Raw genomic sequence first — 26,312 nt, 5'->3', positions numbered from 1 at the left:
AATCAGGAAGGCGAATGGAATGTTGGCCTTCATTGCGAGAGGGATGGAGTACAAAAGCAGGGAGGTCCTGCTGCAACTGTATAGGGTATTGGTAAGGCCGCACCTGGAGTACTGCATGCAGTTTTGGTCACCTTACTTAAGGAAGGATATACTGGCTTTGGAGTGGGTACAGAGACAATTTACTAGGCTGATTCCGGAGATGAGGGGGTTACCTTATGATGATAGATTGAGTAGACTGGGTCTTTACTCGTTGGAGTTCAGAAGGATGAGGGGTGATCTTATAGAAACATTTAAAATCATGAAAGGGATAGACAAGATAGAGGCAGCGAGGTTGTTTCCACTGGTCGGGGAGACTAGAACTAGGGGGCACAGCCTCAAAATACGGGGGAGCCAATTTAAAACCGAGTTGAGAAGGAATTTCTTCTCCCAGAGGGTTGTGAATCTGTGGAATTCTCTGCCCAAGGAAGCAGTTGAGGCTAGCTCATTGAATGTATTCAAGTCACAGTTAGATAGATTTTTAAGCAATAAGGGAATTAAGGGTTACGGGGAGCGGGCGGGTAAGTGGAGCTGAGTCCACGGCCAGATCAGCCAAGATCTTATTGAATGGCGGAGCAGGCTCAAGGAGCTAGATGGCCGACTCCTGTTCCTAATTCTTATGTTCTTATGTATAACATGCGCTAAACACAACCCGGGGAAAAAGATAAAGATCCGGCTGGGACACCAAACTCGCCGAAAGGGACCCTGGGAAGCCTTACAAATAGACTTTACTGGGCCACTGCCTTGCCAAAGGGGAAAAATGTACTGTCTGGTAATAATAGACCAATTTACAAAATGGGTAGAAGCCTTCGCCACTAGAAACTGCACCGCTGATACAGTAGCTAAGACCCTGGCCGGGAAAATAGTGGTGAGGAATGCCACTACAATTGGACTCAGACCAGGATACACACTTTACGGGAAAAATCATGAAGCAAGCTTGCGCCCTTTTAGGGATTAAACAAAAATTCCACATCCCATACCACCCGGAGTCTCCCGGATTGGTGAAGCGAATGAATAGGACCTTAAAAACAGCACTGGCTAAGGCAATCGAGGAGACCAGACAGGGGTGGGTTGAGTTACTGCCACGAATCCGAATGAAATTAAGAGCTACCCCTAACCGGACTACCGGACTGACCCCCTTTGAACTAATGACAGGAAGTGCCATGAGGCTGCCAGTAGTGCTGGTTGCTGGAAGTGATGAGGTAGGGCCCTCCAAGGATAAGATACGGAGGTTTGTGATGGAACTCTGTAAACAATCACATGAATTACGAGCACAAGCCAGAGACCAACAAACTATTAGGGATCTAGAAAGGGACACGAACGAACAAAGGGTTCAGGTACCTCAAATAGAGAGATGGGTCATGGTAAAGATAAATCCTGAAAGATCCAGATTCTCATCAAAATGGACTGGACTCCACCAGGTGATTATGGTTAGTGACACATGTGCTTGCATAGACATCGGAGGTGTTGGCAAATGGAAACACTGGACCCAGTTGAAACGATTTGGATCCTAACCAACTGGTGGCCACCGGAAAACATTGTGTTTTACAGGATCCTATCCCTCCTTGGAGCCGGAACATCCACTGATGAAAAAAGTAACGGACCTCAAGGCCTATATTATAAGACGTTAGAAAACATTAGCTGTGATCCCAATTCAAAAACCCTAATGATGGTAGTTGGCACAATAGTAGATTTAAATTGTAGCATTGAACTAACGGGCATAACACAACTTAACAGAAATTCTAACCGACAGTGGGGGTGGATCAATAACAAGGGCATAACTTTAGCAGTAAATGAAACCGCAGTATGCTTCGTGTTAGAAGAAGAACGAGGAAGTTGCACTCATAGGGAGGTGATACAGATAAGGTGCACGCCCGCCTTCACTCAATTCTCGGGAAGGCCACGACAAGAGGATACCAGCTGGAAGGTATATCCGGCCTCCCCGTGCGTGGGTACGGACCAGTGGTGTTGGGACATCCTTGTCCAAGATAGACCCCCCCCCCCCGCTGCCCCGACAACCACCCTGGGGACACCAACTCTTCCCAGAACAACCACGCAAGCACCCCTCATATGCCTGTCCATAAAGACTGGAGCCAAAGGGGGGCTAGAAATAAAGGAATCTAAGGAAAGGATATATTTTGGGGTGCGTCAGCGACTACTTACTGTAGTCCTAAACCTAATGGATATCATCCTTCCTAGCTTCTGTGGGAATGAAACTATAAGTCTATACCAGAACCTGACACAACGAATCCTCGAAGGCCCGGAATCCACTACCCTGAGATTTAATGTCTGAAAGGGAACAGAACAAGGTTGAACAAAAAGGGGAATACTGGAACACTAGGCATGGGTTATGCAGCAAGGGTTGCGACGGTGAATTCTATAGACCTGTATGCAATAGATGGCCGGGTTAACACCTTAATGCAAATCTTAAGGGGTTTATTGGGGAGGGAAATAGATAGCCAAGTGCTACAAGCGCGGTTGGGAGATGGCACGGAAGGGGAACTGTTACAAGTGGCCCACACATTAGGGGAACATGCCAAGACCATAAATTTGATCCACGCAATGGGGAACAACCTAAGTAAGCGATTACAAGCTGAGATCGTTTGCTCCAGATATAGGGCCTGGATACTGAGTGAGGTACAACATAACCTGGAGCAACTCCAGAATGGGTACATATCAGATTGGATCCCGAACGGCATATTTAATAATTGGATTCTAGACAAAAACATGAATAACACATGCAAGGTACAGAAAAATAGTCACACATGGGTGCCAAAATTTAGATGTATTACTGGACATGTGAATATGATTGGATTTGTGTTATCAATACCAGAGTATGACATAACAAAGATCCCTTATACCAAACCGACAATATTGGTGAAATAAGAAATCGAACACGGTTGCGTTACCATCAACCCTCCAGACATGTGATTAAAATTAACAATAGTACCATAGGCATTGACATAACTGACTGCTATAAAAATAATCAAGTGGTTTTATGTCGAGGTACGCTAAGAATGATGGATGATGATTGCAGATTCCACCAAACAAATGGATGCATGCTGAGTATCACTCCTCTCAAACACGATTCTGAAACGATCGCTGCTCCAAAAGGGAATGGAGATTGGTGCATGAGCACAGGAGCAGCCAACCTGACGATTAAGACCAGGGGATGTATCACCCTCTGTGTCATCATAGAAACATAGAAACATAGAAAATAGGTGCAGGAGTAGGCCATTCGGCCCTTCTAGCCTGCACCGCCATTCAATGAGTTCATGGCTGAACATTCAACTTCAGTACCCCATTCCTGCTTTCTCGCCATACCCCTTGATCCCCCTAGTAGTAAGGACCTCATCTAACTCCTTTTTGAATATATTTAGTGAATTGGCCTCAACAACTTTCTGTGGTAGAGAATTCCACAGGTTCACCACTCTCTGGGTGAAGAAGTTCCTCCGCATCTCGGTCCTAAATGGCTTACCCCTTATCCTTAGACTGTGACCTCTGGTTCTGGACTTCCCCACCATTGGGAACATTCTTCCTGCATCTAACCTGTCTAACCCCGTCAGAATTTTAAATATTTCTATGAGGTCCCCTCTCATTCTTCTGAACTCCAGTGAATACAAGCCCAGTTGATCCAGTCTTTCTTGATAGGTCAGTCCCGCCATCCCGGGAATCAGTCTGGTGAACCTTCGCTGCACTCCCTCAATAGCAAGAATGTCCTTCCTCAGGTTAGGAGACCAAAACTGTACACAACACTCCAGGTGTGGCCTCACCAATGCCCTGTACAACTGCAGCAACACCTCCCTGCCCCTGTACTCAAATCCCCTTGCTATGAAGGCCAACATGCCATTTGCTTTCTTAACCGCCTGCTGCACCTGCATGCCAACCTTCAATGACTGATGTACCATGACACCCCAGGTCTCTTTGCACCTCCCCTTTTCCTAATCTGTCACCATTCAGATAATAGTCTGTCTCTCTGTTTTTACCACCAAAGTGGATAACCTCACATTTATCCACATTATACTTCATCTGCCATGCATTTGCCCACTCACCTAACCTATCCAAGTCGCTCTGCAGCCTCACAGCATCCTCCTCGCAGCTCACACTGCCACCCAACTTAGTGTCATCCGCAAATTTGGAGATACTACATTTAATCCCCTCATCTAAATCATTAATGTACAGTGTAAACATGAACCCTAACTTCTGGTTCAGGCTCATGGGAAAAATAGACATAAATGGATACCACATATTTACAATATACATGAATGATTTAGATGAAGGAATTGAGTGTAATATCTCCAAGTTTGCAGATAACACTTAGCTGGGTGGCGGTGTGAGCTGTGAGGAGGATGTTAAGAGGCTGCAGGGTGACTTGGACAGGTTAGGTGAATGCGCAAATGCATGGCAGATGCAGTATAATGTGGATAAATGTGAGGTTATCCACTTTGATGGCAAAAACACAAAGGCAGAATATTATCTGAATGGCGGCAGATTAGGAAAAGCGGAGGTGCAACGAGACCTGGGAGTTATGGTACATTAGTCATTGAAGGTTGGCATGCAGGTACAGCAGGCGGTGAAGAAGGCAAATGGCATGTTGGCCTTCATAGCTAGGGGATTTGAGTATAGGAGCAGGGAGGTCTTGCAGCACCTGTACAGGGCCTTGGTGAGGCCTCATCTGGAATATTGTGTTCAGTTTTGGTCTCCTAATCTGAGGAAGGACATTCTTGCTATTGAGGGAGTGCAGCGAAGGTTCATCAGACTGATGCCCGGGATGGCAGGGCTGACATATGAGGAGAGACTGGATCGACTGGGCCTGTATTCACTGGAGTTTAGAAGAATGAGAGGGGATCTCATAGAAACATATAAAATTCTGATGGGACTGGACAGGTTAGATGCTGGAAGAATGTTCCTGATGTTGGGAGAGTCCAGAACCAGGGGTCACAGTCTTTGGATAAGGGGTTAGCCATTTAAAACCCAGATGAGGAGAAACTTCTTCACTCAGAAAGTTGTTAACCTGTGGAATTCTCTTCCGCAGTTGTTGATGCCAGTTCGTTAGATATATTCAAGAGGGAGTTCGCTACGGCCCTTACGGCTGAAGGGATCAAGGGGTATGGAGAGAAAGCAGGAAAGGGGTACTGAGGTGAATGATCAGCCATGATCTTATTGAATAGTGGTGCGGGCTCGAAGGGCCATAGAAACATAGAAACATATTTTCTATGTTTCGATCCCGAGACAACGGAAATTATCCACGGAACGGTCACGGATACCCTCCGAGAAGGGTACAAGGAGGGAGTATGGGAACCGCTAGGAAAACTGATACCCAAATTAAGTGAGGAACAATTACAATTGGTGCAAGGAATCCAAAACCAAAGTTGACAGTATATCCGGCTGATGAAAGAAATAGACAACCTACAAAGAGACACTAACGTGATGCTGGCAGACCAGCCTTGGTACTCAAAACTGTGGAACATTGGACTTAATATTCGGATTCACCCATGGATAAGCATTATATCACATGGACTTGTCCTGATGGTACTGGTAGGGTTAACCTGTGCACGAATTAAACAGGTCAAACGACACGTGAGGGCACGCACTATGATTAAGACAATAAGGGACAGGAATTTAAACCATCCTGCAGGAAGGACTTACCTTATATAGGCCTGTGGGAGAAGTCACAGGAGGTCCTGAAGTTTGGGAGATGGCTATCCAGGCAAACGGACATATCTGGAACTTGCCTACAGGGAAGTAGTTTCTGGGGAATATGGCCTACTTGGCGTATAGCCAAAGGCCAAAGGGGGGAATTGTAAGAGAAAATTGGCATTAGGGGTATAAGCAAAATAAGGTTTAAAGTGCCGGCTTCTACATCGGCTCAGCAAAAGGGGCAGAAGGTCTGTAGCTGACCTCACACATTCTAACATATTCCAGTACCAAGGACCTAGAGGACTCTGATTCAACATTGATGTACTAGGACACTAGAAAACATTACGGTTACGTCCAGTCCAACAAGATAAGACACCATGGAAGACTCTAAACAGATACTGATAAAACTCTGTGAAAAGACTCGAAACAGACTTTTAGGCATTATGTACGATCAGCAAATTCTAACCCAATGTGTTCATCCCAGTTAAGGTCTAAGGTTGCCTTGAGATCCTGGTCTGTCTATCCAAAATATTACTGATAAAGTGACCCAATTAGAGATCGAGGGAGGTCGTACTGGGGAGTGAAGGGATCTATGAAATGAATAAATGATGTACAATTTTGCTATTCAGAGAACATTTCCACTCACAGGCGGCTGTGATGAGAAGTGTTCCCGGACATCCGTAATTAAAGATCGTTATACCTTGCCATACGTCTCCGTCTCCTAACTTCAAGGGCTGCTACGCAGGTTGGGATGAGCATCGACACTTTATATCAGATGGCCCGCTCACGGGAAGAGAAGCCATCCCATTTTTCCCCTTCAGTGACAATCTCGTCAGTGGTGTGTCCTTTGGCTTGGTGGGAACAATCACATTTTTCAGGGATCCATATACTCAAGGCATGCTTCAGTCAATAAATTAGCCAGTTTTCTTTCTAAAACTACCTGGGTACAGTTCTCATCATCGGGGACTTCGACGATACTATTTGCAGTGAAAAACATTTCTAGCCGCTCCACATATGCTCTGAAAGTCTTTCAGTCATCATGGAACTCACCCAAGCACCCTATTATTTCCATAGGTGCAGCAATCGGGACTCTGACAGTTCAACTAAGTGTGCTTGTAATTTACCTTGGCTTTTTAGCTGTGCTGCAAAACAAAGAACTTCTCAAAGTCTCTCTGTTGTTTGACAGAAATCATCCAAGAATGCACATTTCAGCTATGCAATCCGATTGTCCTATCCTCGTGCCCAATTCTTTACGACATCACAACACTTACATACACAAGATGGCTCTACAGGAACTTGTCATGATCCTTTTATTATATACATTAATAGTTGCAGTACCACAGTAGTCCACTAGGCGGAGCAGTAGTCCATTAGGTGGAGCTCTATATTACATGCTGTTCACAATTTATCAGCCCCATTATGTACCTCAATTTTCCACATGCATTTGATAAAGTTCCAGCTTGTAAAGAAAATGTAAGGATAATGAGGGTAAATTTTTATCTTCACCACATGGGTAATAATCTGGTGGAGGAGATTAGCTGCCTATTATTGAATCAGATTTTCATTTTATTAAAATCAAAAAACAGTATAGGAACATAGGATGCTCTAGTGTTGACACAGAGATACTAACAAGCTACAAGATTTATTTAATCACTGAGCCAATTTGTTTCCAGCAACAACAAGAAGCTGGTAAATTGTCATTTTATTTTGTATAAGGCATTTCTTTAGAAGGATTATTTGACTAATCAGCTTATCCACTGCATTTACTGTTGTAATTTAATTTGGAAGAATTATGCTAAAATATTTTAGAATACACATTGTTCCATAACTGTAGCATTTGAATATTTGTCACAGTTTATGGAACAAGTAGCATGAAAATGACTAACAGAAATAAAAATAACAATTGAAAGAACATGACTCCAAAAGCTCACAGAAAATATAAATGTGTTAATTTTGAAAAACATTTTTCAATTACCCTGATTGAATAACTAATTATGGATTTGCAGCTACTGAACCCCTTTATACTCTATTATATACTTGAAGGCCCAGAAATTCCTTTTCCCCAAAAAAAGGATGCAGGGATCATGATGCGCTAGGAATCAATGCCGGTTCTAAGGACTGTAGGCAGCACACAAATTTTGTGCTGTCTGCTCATTTCCATGATTTTGGCATTCAAGCCAGCACTAAACATGCTGCTGAGTGACTGAACCTTCAGCAGGGGCCCCAAGTTCATGCAAAGATAGCACCACTTAAAGTTAGCCTGCACGACTGAAAGACAGTCTGCACCTATTAAAGAGAAGGTGCAGTCTACCTGCAGCATATCATTGAACTGGCTGAGGAAGACAGTGGAAAGGAACTATTAATTACAGCACAACAGGGGAGAGAGCATGCACCAAGGTTCTCTGTTACATCACTGGAGGTGTTGATGCAGGAGGTCAATTTTCCACATGCATTTGATAAAGTTCCAGCTTGTAAAGAAAATGTAAGGATAATGAGGGTAAATTTTTATCTTCACCACATGGGTAATAATCTGGTGGAGGAGATCCACAGGGGCCAGGTGGCCCTCCAAGCAACAGAGAAGAGTATAGCAGATAGCCACTGTGGTGAATGCCAGCAGTATAGCCCCAAGGACCTGGATAAAGTTTAAAGACTTCAAATGTAGGATTTCTAAATCTCTGGCATTAAATTGATAGTAAGACTGATTCTTTTAAAACAATTCAGAATACTTTATTAAACAAACACATGCACGTCTTATCAGAGAAACAGCAGTCATCAGCTAGCCTACGGATAGACTTAGTTACAACAATACAATGTTACAATAATGATTTATAAAAAGGTATATATTGTGTTCCGAACACAGATGAGGCTGCACACAGGGAGGATAAAGTAACAGTGATCTCAGTCTTTAATAAGACACTCCAGAGTGAGGAACAGGTCTTAAGGGCTGGCTTTTATACAGTGCTCCCAAGGGATGCTGGGATCCCTTGGGACTTCAGGGAATGAGCTCTCTGATGGCGGAACATGGGAGTGCATGTGTTACAGATACACAACATCACTCCCCCACCAAAGTCAAAGTGAAAACTATTTACAAGGTAAGGCGGTCGGGAGCCTTTCTTTCCCTGGTGGACCGCCTCGGTACAAATGTCTGTTCTGCTGTGTTGGCTGTGCCCTCGCTGGGCTGGCGTGTTGTTGGCCCGGCAGGGCTGCTAAGTGAGCCTGGCCTTGCTGAGCTGTTGGGTGTGATGGGTTTGATTTCCTGGTCCGGCGTGATGTCATTAATCCTTTGGGTGTGTGTTGTGGGCTCGAAAAAGGTGGTGTGTGCTGTGGGTTGTTCAGGGCAGTCTGTGAACCACAGTGTCGTTTGGTCCAGATGCTTTCTGCAAATTTGTCCATTGTCTAGTTTGACTACAAATACCCTATTCCCTTCTTTAGCTATCACCATGCCTGAGATCCACTTGGGACCATGTCCATAGTTTAGCACATACACAGGGTCATTCAGATCAATTTCCCGTGACACAGTGGCACGACCTTTGTTTACATTTTGTTGCTGCCGTCTGCTCTCTACCTGATCATGCAGGTTGGGGTGAACCAGCAAGAGTCTGGTTTTAAGTGTCCTTTTCATGAGTAGCTCAGCCGGGGGCACCCCTGTGAGCAAGTGGGGTCTCATGCGGTAGCTGAGCAGTACTCGGAACAGGCAGGTTTGGAGTGAGCTTTCTGTGACTTGTTTAAGGCTCTGTTTGATGGTTTGTACTGCCCGCTCTGCCTGCCCCTTGGAGGCTGGTTTAAACGGGGCCGAGGTGATATATTTGTTCCCATTACAGATCATGAATTCTTTAAATTCGGCACTGGTGAAACATGGGCCGTTGTCACTGACCAGTATGTCAGGCAGGCCGTGGGTGGCAGTCATGGCCCTCAGGCTTTCAATGGTGGCGGTGGCGGAGCTTCCCGACATTATTTCACATTCAATCCATATTGAAAAATCATCCACCACCACCAGGAACATTTTACCGAGAAACGGGCCCGCATAGTCGACATGGATCCTCGACCATGGTCTGGAGGGCCAGAACCACAAACTTAGTGGTGCCTCTCTGGGCACGTTGCTCAACTGAGCACATATGCTGCATTGCCGTACACAGGACTCTAAGTCAGAGTCGATACCGGGCCACCACACGTGGGATCTGCCTATCGCTTTCATCATTACTATACCCGGGTGTGTGTTGTGGAGATCCGAGATGAACGTCACCCTGCCCTTTCTTGGTAGCACTACGCGGTTATCCCACAACAGGCAGTCTGCCTGAATGGACAGCTCGTCCTTTCGCCGCTGGAACGGCTTGATTGGCTCTTGCATTTCAACGGGGATGCTGGCCCAGCTCCCATGCAGTACACAGTTTTTTACTCGGGACAGCAGAGGACCTTGGCTGTTCCAAGTCCTAATCTGGTGGGCCGTGACAGGTGATTTAATATTTTCAAAAGCTTCCATGGCCATCAACAAGTCTGCGGGCTGCGCCACCATCAACAATTTTGCAGGCTGCGCCATTTCCAGCCCCGTGGTGGGCAATGGTAGCCGACTGAGAGCATCTGCAGAGTTCTCGGTGCCTGGTCTGTGGTGGATGGTATAGTCATATGCTGATAGCGCGATTGCCCACCTTTGTATGCGGGCTGAGGCATTCGTATTTATCCCCTTGTTTTCAGCGAACAGGGATGTAACGGGCTTGTGATCAGTTTCCAGCTCAAATTTGAGGCCAAACAGCTATTTTCTTTACCCCGAACACACATGCTAACGCCTCTTTCTCAATCATGCTATAGGCCCTCTCGGCCTTAGACAAGTTCGTGGAAGCATAGGCGACAGGTTGCAACTTCCCCGCAATGTAAGCTTGTTGTAATATACACCCAACTCCGTACGACGACGCGTCACATGCAAGCACAAGTCTTTTACACAAGTTATACAATACAAGCAGCTTGTTGGAGCATAAAATGTTTCTGGCTTTCTCAAAAGCAATTACTTGTTTTTTTCCCCATACCCAGTTCTCACCTTTGCGCAGTAACACACGTAGGGGCTCTAAAAGGGTGCTTAACCCCAGTAGGAAGTTACTAAAATAGTTGAGGAGTCCCAGGAATGACCGCAGCTCCATGACGTTCTGTGGCCTGGGCGCGTTCCTGATAGCCTCTGTCTTGGCATCTGTGGGCCGAATGCCGTCCGCCGCGATCTTTCTCCCCAAAAACTCCACTTCTGTTGCTATGAAAACGCATTTTGACCTCGTCAGTCGTAGCCCTACGCGATCCAGTCGCTGGAGGACCTCCTCCAGGTTTTGTTGGTGCTCGGCGGTGTCCCGACCCATGACCAATATGTCGTCCTGAAAGACCACCATGTGCGGTACCGATTTGAGTAGGCTCTCCATGTTTCTCTGGAAGATCGCTGCAGCCGACCGAATTCCAAACGGGCATCTGTTTTGGATGAACAGTCCCTTCTGCTTGTTGATGCAGGTGAGGCCCTTCAAAGACTCCTCCGGCTCCTGCGTCATGTCGGCCGAAGTCAGGTCGAGCTTGGTGAACGTCTTGCCTCCTGCCAGCGTCGCAAATAGGTCGTCTGCCTTAGGTAGCGGGTATTGGTCCTGTAGCAAGAAACAATTACTAGTTACTTTATAATCGCCGCAAATTCTGACCGTGCCATCACTTTTGAGTACTGGAACAATCGGGCTGACCCACTTGCTGAATTCCACTGGGGAGATGATGCCCTCGCGTTGCAACCTGTCCACCTCGATTTCCACTCTCTCCTTCATCATATGAGGTACCGCTCGTGCCTTGTGGTGAATGGGTCGTGCCTTTGGGACCAAGTGGATCTGCACCTTCGCCCCGGAAAAGTTTCCAATGCCTGGCTCAAAAAGGGAAGGAAATTTGTTGAGAACCTGGGTACATGAGGCCTCATCGACATGTGATAGCGCTCGGATAGCATCCCAGTTCCAGCGGATTTTGCCCAGCCAGCTCCTTCCAAGCAGTGTGGGGCCATCGCCCGGGACAATCCAGAGTGGCAGTTCGTGCACCGTGCCCTCGTAGGTGACCTTGACCATGGCGCTGCCCAGGACAATAATGAGCTCTTTGGTGTACGTTCTCAGTTTCGTGTGGATGGGGCTCAGGGCTGGTCTGAGTGCCTTGTTGCACCACAGTCTCTCAAACATCTTTTTACTCATGATGGATTGGCTAGCACCAGTGTCCAGTTCCATGGCTACGGGTAAGCCATTCAATTTTACATTTAGCATTATAGATGGACATTTCGTCTAAAATTTGGGCATGCCGTGTACTTCAGCATCTGCCTCCTCTCTCTGAGGCTCAAAATTGCTTTGGTCCACCATGGACCGACCTTCCTCTGCCACGTGGTGGTTAGCAGGTTTTGCAGAGCTTTCAGCTCGTTTGCAAGCTCGTTGGAGGTGCCCCATTGTTCCACAGCTCTTGCAAACATACCCTTTGAAGCGGCATGAATAGGCTGAATGAAAGCCTCCACAACATCAACAAGGTGTGAATTGCCTTGCATTCATCCTTTGTTGGGGACTCTGATTCAACTGGGTCACCTGAGGCCTGCTGGCAGTTGCAGACTCGTGGGTTCTGCCCTGTATATTTCTGCTCGCAAATACAGTTCCAGTTAATTTATGAACATTGCTCGCACTTGTGTGCTGAGAGATTTGTTTGGTGTTATCATTGGTGGACATAATCGCCTTTGCTATCGCAATGGCCTTACTGAGGGTCGGTGTCTCTACAGTCAAAAATTTTCGTAGGATGGTCTCGTGACCAATGCCCAGTACAAAAAAGTCTCTGAGCATTTGCTCCAGGTAGCCATCAAACTCACATTGTCCTGCAAGTCGCCTTAGCTCGGCGACGTAGCTCGCCACTTCCTGACCTTCAGATCGCTGGCACATGTAGAACCAATACCTCGCCATCAGCACGCTCTCCTTCGGGTTAAGATGCTCCCGAACCAGTGGACACAGCTCCTCATACAACTTATCTGTGGGTTTCACTGGAGCCAGAAGATTCTTCATGAGGCTGTAGGTCGGTGCCCCGCAGATTGTGAGGAGGACCGCTCTCCTTTTTGCAGTGCTTCCTTCTCCGTCCAGCTCGTTGGCTACAAAGTACTGGTCTAGCTATTCGACATAGGCTTCCCAGCCCTCACCCTCCGAGAACTTCTCCAGGATGCCCACAGTTTGCTGCATCTTTGCGTTGGATTTGTATTCTTGTCACCAGTTATTGTGTTCCTAACACAGATGAGACTGCACACAGGGAGGTTAAAGTAACAGTGACCTCAGTCTTTAATAAGACACTCGAGAGTGAGGAACAGGCCTCAGGAGCCGGCTTATATACAGTGCTCCCAAGGGATGCTGGGATCCCTTGGGACTTCAGGAGATGAGCTCCCTGGTGGCGGAAGATGGGAGTGCATGCTTTACAGATACAGAACAGTACACGTCACTTCCCTCTGGCAAAGCACACGGCCCGCTCCTTTGTCCATAGGGAGAGGTCCTGCCTTTTGCCGTGTGCTTAAGAAAAGAGAGAGCAAACTTTGGCTTGAGTTATTATATCCCTTAAGTTCATTATTCTTCAGAAAGCCCCACGAATAGATCTTGGTTCCAGGGCAGTTCCTTATTGATTCTCCTCACACATCTGTCTGTCTGGAGGACCCAGTGCCATCCCTTGATTAGGCTAATGGCTTTCCAATTAAGACAATATACAAACAGGACATGCTGGAAGTCTGTGAGCTTCTATTTTGTTTCAACACTGCAACCTTTCCATATAATCTACACTTTTAACATTTATACATACACAGAATCAATTTTATTATTAATAAACACTTTTATTCTTATACAAATGAGTGGTCACGTTCAGTGAATTCATCATCAAATGCCATATCCCAAAAATGCACCACTAGGCTCACACACTGCTTAATTCACCACACTCCCATCATTTACCTACCAACAATCTCTATCAATCAACACTCATACTTCACATTCACATTCTCCATCTTACCATCACACAGTTCCCACTGCTGCAAGCCTCAGGCCCACATCTCACAGCTTGCACACACTGTCAGCTATTCAACCTTGACTGGCACATCACCGAAACACATTGCACCACATTCACTGACACACTTCCCTTTCTTTTGCAGGAAAAGGTGGCGCATAACCGGCACCAGCAGAACCTAACCAGCTGGAGACAGGCTCGCCTGCATCAGCTTATCCCCATGGAGGGGATGGTGCCGAGCCCTTGGCCAGCAGTGGGGCTGAAAGAATGCAAGATGCTGGTATTCTCATACGTTATCCTCTTTCTCAAATCTCAATTCCCATTTCACCCTCATTCAATGATCTCTTCGGATTTACAATCTGCACATGATATAAGCATGCACCTCTTGCATTCCACCCCAACCCCCGCCTCCTCTATCCTTGTGTCTTTCTCATTTTAGAGATCCAAGAAATCCAACCTGCCCAGCCAGTGGTTGAAGAAGAAGGGGAAGAGGAAAGTGATGAAGGGGAAGACACACCATCACCAGCTCAGATACTGGCACTGCACCGAGTTTAGAGTGTAGCTTAGAGGCGGGATCTGTATGTGGTGAGTCACCAGGCACGAGTGGGCTGCAGCCAGGACAGAGAGAAAAGGTTGCACAGGTATCAACATCCAGGAGGGCAAGGTCACTCATGTGTTCTGATCCAGAGGACTCAGATGAAGACTTCGAAGGTGCAGCCTACAGAAGAACACTGATGGGTATACACAACAATATGCTTGGTGCATTGGCAGGCCTGCCAGAAACGCTGTTTGCAATGTCAAGAAGCATAGAGGAGTACGGCACCAACCTTGCACAGATCTTTGTGCAGAGCTTGGAGTCCATCCTTCCCAGCGTGGAAGGGGTGGGCAGGTCCATTAGCGCACTTGTGGATCCAACCATCATGCAGCGTCTGATGGCCAAAGTCTCAGCCTCCATTGCAGCACCCAGCACAAGCCGCCCAATGTCTGAGTGATGCCGCTGGAGCTCAGTCTGAAGCCATGCAAGCTCAGACTGCTGTCATCATGAATGGGTTTAACCAAAGGGCTTGCAGGGTGTCACAGCAGTCCTGCAATCTGTCCTCCAGAGAGAGGCAGTGGCTCAGTGGAGGACAAATCTGCTGTCCTCTCTCAGGATGACAGCGTTCCTACTCCCACCACTGCCACTCCGCTAGTGCCCTTGCACTATCAGCCAGCCTGCCCAGACTGCTGCCACCCATGCCAAGGTGCAGCAGTCTGCAGGTGTGCCTTCAAGGCCCAGAGATGCTCAAGGTTGTCGTGCAAGGCTCGCTGAAGACAGGCACTAAAGGAATGCACAAGAGTGATTAGTTGACTTTGTTATGTTATATTGGATAGATTGATGGATAAAGTTGGATTCGAATGTTTCTTTTGTGGTGGCTTTTATGTCAGCATTGTGGCCAAGCGGATGCTGTGATAGTCAGTAACAGAGGAAAGGTAAAGTGTGGGACTATTGTTGAATGGGGAATTGGAGTTGTGTTCACTCATACTGCAGTCGGATGAGTTGGTCACGGACAGTCCGGCCAGAAAGGGACTGTCTGGGTTGCCCTTCCTCTTCCTCCTCTTCTGCTTCCTCCTCCCCCACTTATTCCTCCTCCACAGCTGGTTGCTGTATGCTTGGTGGCAAGGGCTGTGCCCTCATGATGGCAAGGTTGTGGAACAAGAAGCAGACCACACAAATCTTGAAACACGCTCTGGCGAGTACAGCAGGGCTCTTCCAGAGCGATCCAGGCAGCGGAAGCATTGTTTAAGGAAACCAACGGTCTGCTCTATCAGATTCTGTGTGACAGCATGGTTCTCATTGCACGCATGCTGCCTAAATGTAGTTGGGTTGCAGAACGGAGCCATGAGCCAGGTGATCAGCAGATAGCCCTTGCTGCCCAGTAACCATGCTCTGGTTTGTCTTGATGGCTCAAAGATTGAGGGAACAGTGGACTGGTGCAGAATAAAAGCATTGTGACTGCTGCCAGGATACCGGGCATTCACCATCATGATGTACCGAGCATGGTCACACACCAACTGCATATTCAGCGAGTGATAACCTTTGCATTTGCGGTTACATCTCAGCATTTATTTGCGGTGCCCGCAAAGCCACGTGCGTGCAGTCAATGGCACCCTGCACCAAGCCCGCTATCCTGGCAAAGCCACGTGCATGCCCCATCTGCTTCTTTCTGGTCAGAGAGAAGACAATGAAGTCCCGTCTCCTGGTATAATGAGCATCTGTCGCCTTTCTTATGCAGCAGTGGACAGCAAACTGGGAGTTGTTACAGATGTCGCCTGTTCCAGCCTGAAAGGAGCATGACGTGAAGAAATTCAGGGCCACGGGTCACCTTCACAGCCAATGGCAATGCTGTCCTTGCCCTGCTGTGAAGCTGTATATCTGGTTGCAAGAGGTGGCAGAGTTGTGTGAGCACATCTTTCATAAAGCACAGATGCCTCACACACTGCTCCTGGCTCAGGTTGCGGTAGGAGAATTTTCTCGGAAGACCCTAGGTGAGTAAGGCCTCCTACTGAGTGTCCTTCTCCCCCTCCTCCTCCTGCTCCTCCTCCTTCTTCTTCTGGGAGCTGCTTGTCCTCTTCTTTACTGCCTCACCTCATCTCCCTGTCACATTGCAGGTTAAGGTGGATGATAACTAGAGCACCCATGACTGGGAGCAAGAGGTCTGACGAGAACTTGAAGTCAGAAGAAATGCTTGCCTCATTTGCAGCAGCACTCCATGTTACCTCATCAACTTTAAACAACTCTGAAAAGCTCCAAACACTTCCACAAACTTAAACAGAGTTGGTAGAAATTAATCAGCAACTCACCCGAGAGTAGTTGACGATCCCTTTAAATATTGCTGATAGTGGGTCCTCGCAGCTGCTGAACGCTTGTTCAGCTGTGTGAGGTTAACACAGGGCGATACTTCCAACATTGGGGCAGCTCTGGTGTCAAGTCACAGTCTGCCCACTCTACATACTTCTGCGCAAGCTCCCAGCGCCGACCTTAACACCCTCACCAAGGCAGCTCACACCAGAATTGTCCGCGCGTGGCTCGAATGCAATTTTTTAACCCAAAAAGACACCTGTAGTGCCCAAAAAACAGCCACCACACAATCGAATTTTTAGTCCATAAACTTTTAAGCACGTAATGTAATAATAATCTGCCATAAAAACATAATTAAAATTTAGTAAATAGGGAAGAAGAAAGATCTAATTGAAAGGGGCTGTTACAGTTTCGAATTACTTAAAGGATCTGCACATATTTCCTGTAAATCCAGCTTGGAGCTGATGTTAATGGAACAAATAATTTACCAACCACAGCAAAATGTTTTTTTTTCGTAACATGGCTGCCATCAATCTTTTGAATTGTCAGCAGAAAAATCCAAAAGAAAATTATATTAAAGATAGAAGTTCCACACTTACCTGGGACTAATAGTGGAGCAGTAATAGTGATCAAGGCTCTCGAGATTGAGGGTTGCTGAACTTTGTCATATGGTATCAGGTAACTTGACTAGAGTTGTCCTGCCTCGGTCTGTGAAGATCACTGCAATGTGAATCTTTTTTGTTGTTACTGAATCATAATCACAAAATTTTCTCTGATCATTTCACATGTCTTTTATTAGTTACTTTGACACCAGTGTTCAGAAAATGTGAACTTATATATGAATTTCAAATTCTCAAAGTAGCTCGGCTCATTTCTGGCTTAATATGCTGTCAAACCAATCATATTTGAATAGTGTCAATGAACAGTAACAAAACACACGTAATTGCATTCTTATCTGTATAATTATCCAGCATCCCATGAAATTGTACCATAAATGACAAATTAGAAGAAACAAAATCTTTTGTAATAATTTAATTTTATAACTCATGCTTGATCATACCAAAATATGGCCGCGATTTGACCTACCGCTAATTGCGGCCAAGATAGGTGGCTGACTGCGACCCCGCTCTCGGCTCCATCGCGCTCTGTTGAAGTGATTTTGCCCTCATTTAACATAAGAACACAAGAACATAAGAATTAGGAACAGGAGTAGGCCATCTAGCCCCTCGAGCTTGCTCCGCCATTCAACAAGATCATGGCTGATCTGGCCGTGGACTCAGCTCCACTTACCCGCCCGCTCCCCATAACCCTTAATTCCCTTATTGGTTAAAAGTCTATCTATCTGTGATTTGAATACATTCAATGAGCTAGCCTCAACTACTTCCTTGGGCAGAGAATTCCACAGATTCACAACTCTCTGGGAGAAGAAATTCCTTCTCAACTTGGTATTAAATTGGCTCCCCCATATTTTGAGACTGTGCCCCCTAGTTCTAGTCTCCCTGACCAGTGGAAACAATCTCTCTGCCTCTATCTTCTCTATCCCTTTCATTATTTTAAATGTTTCTATACGATCACCCCTCATCCTTCTGAACTCCAATGAGTAAAGACCCAGTCTACTCAATCTATCATCATAAGATAACCCCTCATCTCCGGAATCAGCCCAGTGAATCGTCTCTGTACCCCCTCCAAAGCTAGTATATCCTTCCTTAAGTAAGGTGACCAAAACTGCATGCAGTACTCCAGGTGCGGCCTCAGCAATACCCTGTACAGTTGCAGCAGGACCTCCCTGCTTTTGTACTCCATCCCTCTCACAATGAAGTCCAACATTTCATTCGCCTTCCTGATTAACTGCTGCACCTGCAAACTAACTTTTTGGGATTCATGCACAAGGACCCCGAGTCCCTCTGCACCGCAGCATGTTGTAATTTCTCCCCATTCAAATAATATTCCCTTTTACTGTTTTTTTTTCCAAGGTGGATGACCTCACATTTTCCGACATTGTATTCCATCTGCCAACCCTTAGCCCATTCGATTAACCTATCTAAATCTCTTTGCAGCCTCTCTGTGTCCTCTACACAACCTGCTTTCCCACTAATCTTTGTCTCATCTGCAAATTTTGTTACACTACACTCTGTCCCCTCTTCCAGGTCATCTATGTATATTGTAAACAGTTGTGGTCCCAGCATCGATCCCTGTGGCACACCACTAACCACCGATTTCCAACCCGAAAAGGACCCATTTATCCCGCCTCTCTGCTTTCTGTTAGCCAGCCAATTCTCGATCCATGCTAAAACATTTCCTCTGATTCCACGTACCTTTATCTTCTGAAGTAACCTTTTGTGTGGCACCTTATCAAATGTCTTTTGGAAATCTAAATACACCACATCCATCGGTACACCTCTATCCACCATGTTCGTTATATCCTCAAAGAATTCCAGTAAATTAGTTAAACATGATTTCCTCTTCATGAATCCAAGTTGCGTCTGCTTGATTGCACTATTCCTATCTAGATGTCATGCTATTTCTTCCTTAATGATAGCTTCAAGCCTTTTCCCCACTACAGATGTTAAACTAACCGGCCTATAGTTACCTGCCTTTTGTCTGCCCCCTTTTTTAAACAGAGGCGTTACATTAGCTGCTTTCCAATCCGATGGTACCTCCCCAGAGTCCAGAGAATTTTGGTAGATTATAACGAATGCATCTGCTATAACTTCCGCCATCTCTTTGAATACCCTGGGATGCATTTCATCAGGACCAGGGGACTTGTCTACCTTGAGTCCCATTAGCCTGTCCAGCATTACCCCCCGAGTGATAGTGATTATCTCAAGGTCCTCCCTTCCCACATTCCCGTGACCAGCAATTTTTGGTATGGTTTTTGTGTCTTCCACTGTGAAGACCGAAGCAAAATAATTGTTTCAGGTCTCAGCCATTTCCACATTTCCCATTATTAAATCCCCCTTCTCATCTTCTAAGGGACCAACATTTACTTTAGTCACTCTTTTCCATTTTATATATCGGTAAAAGCTTTTACTATCTGTTTTTATGTTTTGCGCAAGTTTACTTTCGTAATCTATCTTTCCTTTCTTTATTGCTTTCTTAGTCATTCTTTGCTGTCATTTAAAATTTTTCCAATCCTCTAGTTTCCCACTTACCTTAGCCACCTTATACGCATTGGTTTTTAATTTGATACTCTCCTTTATTTCCTTGGTTATCCATGGCTGGTTATCCCTTCTTTTACCGCCCTTCTTTTTCACTGGAATATATTTTTGTTGAGCACTATGAAAGAGCTCCTTAAAAGTCCTCCACTGTTCCTCAATTGTGTCATCATTTAGTCTGTGTTCCCAGTCTACTTTAGCCAACTCTGCCCTCATCCCACTGTAGTCCCCTTTGTTTAAGCATAGTACGCTCATTTGAGACACTACTTCCTCACCCTCAATCTGTATTACAAATTCAACCATACTGTGATCACTCATTCCGAGAGGATCTTTTACTAGGAGATCGTTTATTATTCCTGTCTCATTACACAGGACCAGATCTAAGATAGCTTGTTCCCTTGTAGGTTCTGTAACATACTGTTCTAAGAAACAATCCCGTATGCATTCAATGAATTCCTCCTTAAGGCTACCCCGTGCGATTTGATTTGACCAATCGATATGTAGGTTAAAATCCCCCATGATTACTGCCGTTCCTTTTTCACATGCCTCCATTCTTCTTTTGATTATTGTCCGTCCCACCATGAAGTTATTATTTGGGGGCCTATAAACTACGCCCACCAGTGACTTTTTCCCCTTACTATCTCTAATCTCCACCCACAATGATTCAACATTTTGTTCATTAGAGCCAATATCGTCTCTCACAACTGCCCTGATATCATCCTTTATTAACAGAGCTACCCCACCTCCTTTCCCTTCTTGTCTATCTTTCCGAATTGTCAGATACCCCTGTATGTTTAATTCCCAGTCTTGGCCACCCTGCAACTACGTTTCAGTAATGGCCACCAAATCATTAATGATTTAGGTGAGGGGATTAAATGTAGTATCTCCAAATTGCGGATGACACTAAGTTGGGTGGCAGTGTGAGCTGCGAGGAGGATGCTGTGAGGCTGCAGAGCGACTTGGATAAGTTAGGTGAGTGGGCAAATGCATGGCAGATGAAGTATAATGTGGATAAATGTGAGGTTATCCACTTTGGTGGTAAAAACAGAGAGACAGACTATTATCTGAATGGTGACAGATTAGGAAAAGGGGAGGTGCAAAGAGACCTGGGTGTCATGGTACATCAGTCATTGAAGGTTGGCATGCAGGTGCAGCAGGCGGTTAAGAAAGCAAATGGCATGTTGGCCTTCATAGCGAGGGGATTTGCGTACAGGGGCAGGGAGGTGTTGCTACAGTTGTACAGGGCATTGGTGAGGCCACACCTGGAGTATTGTGTACAGTTTTGGTCTCCTAACCTGAGGAAGGACATTCTTGCTATTGAGGGAGTGCAGCAAAGGTTCACCAGACTGATTCCCGGGATGGCGGGACTGACCTATCAAGAAAGACTGGATCAACTGGGCTTGTATTCACTGGAGTTCAGAAGAATGAGAGGGGACCTCATAGAAACATTTAAAATTCTGACGGGGTTAGACAGGTTAGATGCAGGAAGAATGTTCCCAATGTTGGGGAAGTCCAGAACCAGAGGTACCAGTCTAAGGATAAGGGGTTAGCCATTTAGGACCGAGATGCGGAGGAACTTCTTCACCCAGAGAGTGGTGAACCTGTGGAATTCTCTACCACAGAAAGTTGTTGAGGCCAATTCACTAAATATATTCAAAAAGGAGTTAGATGAGGTCCTTACTACTAGGGGGATCAAGGGGTATGGCGAGAAAGCAGGAATGGGGTACTGAAGTTGAATGTTCAGCCATGAACTCATTGAATGGCGGTGCAGGCTAGAAGGGCCGAATGGCCTACTCCTGCACCTATTTTCTATGTTTCTATGTTTCTATACCCATTTGTAATGATTTGTGCCGTCTACTCATTTACTTTATTTTGAATGCTGCGTGCGTTTAGGTAGAGTGTTTTAATACTAGTTTTTAAACCATGATTTTTAGTTTTGACCCCTCCTGCAGCCCCTTTATATTCATACATATTTCCTTTCCTATCACCTTGTGGTTTACACTTACCCCAATGCTACTCTGCTCTGTTGCCTCCTGCCTTTTGCATCCTTTCTTGGGGTCCTGTTCAGCTGAGCTTTCACCCACTCTAACTAGCTCAGAGCCCTCTCCTGGGTTCCAAATACTCCTCGCATTGAGGCACCAAGCTTTCCAGCTTGCCTTTTTATTACACTTTGACCCTTTAGCATTTTGCTGTACTGTGGCCCTTTTTGATTTTTGCCTTGGGTTTCTCTGCCCTCCACTTTTTCTCATCTCCTTTCTGTCTTTTGCTTCTGTCTCCATTTTGTTTCCCTCTATCTCTCTGCATTGATTCTCATCCCCCTGCCATATTAGTTTAACTCCTCCCCAATAGCACAAGCAAACACTCCACCTAGGACATTGGTTCCGGTCCTGCCTAGGTGCAGACCGTCCAGTTTGTATTGGTCCCACATCCCCCAGAACCGGTTCCAATGCCCCAGGAATTTGAATCCCTCCCTGCTGCACCACTGTTCAAGCCATGTATTCATCTGAGCTATCCTGCAATTCCTACTCTGACTAGCACGTTGCACTGGTAGCAATCTCGAGATTACTACTTTTGAGGTCCTACTTTTTAATTTAGCTCCTAGCTCCTTAAATTCGTCTCGTAGGACCTCATCCCTTTTTTTACCTAAATCGTTGGTACCAATGTGCACTACGACAACTGGCTGACCACCCTCCCTTTTCAGAATATCCTGCACCCGCTCCGAGACATCCTTGACCCTTGCACCAGGGAGGCAACATCCTGAAGTCTCGGTTGCGGCCGCAGAAACGCCTATCTATTTCCCTTACAATTGAATCCCCTATCACTATCGCTCTCCCACTCTTTTTCCTGACCTCCTGTGCAGCAGAGCCAGCCACGGTGCCATAACTTGGTTGCTGCTGCCCTCCCCTGATGAGTCATCCCCCTCAACAGTACTCAAAGCGGTGTATCTGTTTTGCAGGGGGATGACCGCAGGGGACCCCTGCATTACCTTCCTTGCACTGCTCTTCCTGCTGGTCTTCCATTCGCGATCTGGCTGTGGACCTTTCACCTGTGGTAAGACCAACTCACTACACGTGCTACTCACGTCATTCTCAGCATTGTGGATGCTCCAGAGTGGATCCACCCTCAGCTCCAATTCCACAATGCGGACCGTCAGGAACTGGAGGCGGATACACTTCCCACACACGTAGTCGTCAGGGACACCGGAAGTGTTCCTGAGTTCCCACATGGTACAGGAGGAGCATATCATGTGATCGAGCTCTCCTGCCATGACTTAAACCTTGGATACACTTAATTTGGCGACAACAATGTTAACAGGTTACTTACTGATATAAAAAAGAAAAAGAAAAGCTGCTCACTAATCACCAGCCAATCACTTACCCCTTTGGCTGTGACGTCACCTTTTGATTTCTTTCTACTTCTTTTTTGCTTTTCCTCCTGGCTGGAGCTGCACCGGCTGGTCTTTTGTAGGCCTCGCCAACACCACGAACTCCCACCTCTGACTGCCGCCGCCTCTCGCTGCCGCTGGGCCTTTTGTAGGCCTCACCAACACCACGAACTCCCACCTCTGACTGCCGCCGCCTCTCGCTGCCGCTGGGCCTTTTGTAGGCCTCACCAACACCACAAACTCCCGCCTCTGACTGCTGCTGCCTCTCGCTGCCGCTGGGCCTTTTGTAGGCCTCGCCAACACCACGATCTCCCACCTCTGACTGCCGCCGCCTCTCGCTGCCGCTGGGCCTTTTGTAGGCCTCACCAACGCCACGAACTCCCGCCTCTGACTGCCCTGAATTTGTGTCCTGAAGTTTTTCCTTCCATTTTAAAAGTCCAAAAAGGGATTCTTCTCCTCTGCAAGGGAAAAGTACAAGGAATCTTTGCAAAATATTGGTAAATTCTACAACCTATGGGTCACCTGTGTATCCTGGAGCAAGCAGGTATAAAAGGCAGTGCACCATGCTGCTGCCTCACTTTGGAGTTATATTAAAGAGACCAAGGTCACAATGGTTTGAGCTTACAACACGGTCTCGTGGAGTTATTCTGAACTTAACACTGCCAATGAATTTGCAGGATCTTGCAGAGGCAGCGCTGGTGGTACTTTTCCAGTGCTTTGAGGTGCCTGCTGTACATACACCATGGGCTAGATTTTCCATTATTTTTGCATGCATACCACCCACTTCACATCCATTTTAACACTGAACTGAGGTGTAATGCACAACTATCGCCCATTTAGCCATAAAATGGAAACTGACGCCCATTTCTCGGTCACTTATCGCCGAGCATTACTTTCGGCATGTACATTACGCGGAGAAAAAATAATACTGCCCGCCCACTTTCTTTGAGCGGAAACATCAGAATGGGCGAACCCAACCCCCATTAGATCACCCAGCGATACTTTCGGCACATACTTATTGCTGAGATTCAATAATATCGACCGCCCACTTTTTTTGCCTAAACTAATGTCCAATATATCGGCCAGCGTCACTTTCAGCACCTTGCACACATATCGCCCACAATTTCGCTCACCGAAAAAACCGCTGTGAAAAAGTTGAACTGATCGGAACTAATCACAGCGGTGTGGACGCCATTTTGTAAATCACAGGTCGCTTCTTTGAAAAGGCTGCTTCAACTTGAGGGAGCTTGGATGTTCTTTTCAGATGATGTGACCATCTGAACAGACATCTTATCATACTGTGAACGATTGGATTTTACTTTAGGTGTCTTAGTGGGGAGATTTATTGTTTGTGAACAATCGGCATTATAATTATAGTTATTGGAATGGGGCCAGCCATTTCTCAGCCTGCATCGATTACAACACAGATGCTGCAGAGTGCAAATGGCACAACGTCTAATCCACAGCATTATGTGCTCAATCTAAGACGTGCCAGATCATATTCCCCCCGCACTTACAGGGAGAAGCGGTTTTACCTTGACTTAGCCGAGAAACATAGAATCATAGAAACATAGAAAATAGGTGCAGGAGTAGGCCATTCGGCCTTCTAGCCTGCACCGCCATTCAATGAGTTCATGGCTGAACATGCAACTTCAGTACCCCATTCCTGCTTTCACGCCATACCCCTTGATCCCCCTAGTAATAAGGACTACATCTATCTCCTTTTTGAAAACATTTAGTGAATTGGCCTCAACTACTTTCTGTGGTAGAGAATTCCACAGGTTCACCACTCCCTGGGTGAAGAAGTTTCTCCTCATCTCGGTCCTAAATGGCTTACCCCTTATCCTTAGACTGTGACCCCTGGTTCTGGACTTCCCCAACATTGGGAACATTCTTCCTGCATCTAACCTGTCTAAACCCGTCAGAATTTTAAACATTTCTATGAGATCCCCTCTCATTCTTCTGAACTCCAATGAATACAAGCCCAGTTGATCCAGTCTTTCTTGATATGTCAGTCCCGCCATCCCGGGAATCAGTCTGGTGAACCTTCGCTGCATTCCCTCAATAGCAAGAATGTCCTTCCTCAAGTTAGGAGACCAAAACTGTACACAATACTCCAGGTGTGGCCTCACCAAGGCCCTGTACAACTGTAGTAACACCTCCCTGCCCCTGTACGCAAATCCCCTCGCTATGAAGGCCAACATGCCATTTGCTTTCTTAACCGCCTGCTGTACTTGCATGCCAACCTTCAATGACTGATGTACCATGACACCCAGGTCTCGTTGCACCTCCCCTTTTCCTAATCTGTCACCATTCAGATAATAGTCTGTCTCTCTGTTTTTACCACCAAAGTGGATAACCTCACATTTATCCACATTATACTTCATCTGCCATGCATTTGCGCACTCACCTAACCTATCCAAGTCACTCTGCAGCCTCATAGCATCCTCCTCGCAGTTCACACTGCCACCCAACTTAGTGCCACCCGCAAATTTGGAGATACTACCTTTAATTCCCTTGTCTAAATCATTAATGTACAATGTAAACAGCTGGGGCCCCAGCACACAACCTTGTGATACCCCACTAGTCACTGCCTGCCATTCTGAAAATATCCATTTACTCCTACTCTTTGCTTCCTATCTGCCAACCAGTTCTCAATCCACGTCAGCACACTACCCCCAATCCCACGTGCTTTAACTTTGCACATTAATCTCTTGTGTGGGACCTTGTCGAAAACCTTCTGAAAGTCCAAATACACCACATCAACTGGTTCTCCCTTGTCCACTCTACTAGGAACATCCTCAAAAAATTCCAGAAGATTTGTCAAGCATGATTTCCCTTTCACAAATCCATGCTGACTTGGACCTATCATGTCATCTCTTTCCAAATGCGCTGCTATGACATCCTTAATAATTGATTCCATCATTTTAACCACGACCGATGTCAGGCGGACCGGTCTATAATTCCCTGTTTTCTCTCTCCTTCCTTTTTGAAAAAGGGGGGTTACATTGGCTACCCTCCACTCCATAGGAACTGATCCAGAGTCTATGGAATGTTGAAAAATGACTGTCAATGCATCCGCTATTTTCAAGGCCACCTCCTTAAGTACTCTGGGATGCAGACCATCAGGCCCTGAGGATTTATCTGCCTTCAATCCCATCAATTTCCCCAACACAATTTCCCGGCTAATAAGGATTTCCCTCAGTTCGTCCTTCTTACGAGACCATCTGACCCCTTTTATATCCGGAAGGCT

The sequence above is a fragment of the Pristiophorus japonicus genome, chromosome 6 (genome assembly GCF_044704955.1).
Source record: "Pristiophorus japonicus isolate sPriJap1 chromosome 6, sPriJap1.hap1, whole genome shotgun sequence".
Classification (NCBI taxonomy): domain Eukaryota; kingdom Metazoa; phylum Chordata; class Chondrichthyes; family Pristiophoridae; genus Pristiophorus; species Pristiophorus japonicus.
Note: the sequence above shows the minus strand (reverse complement) of the source record.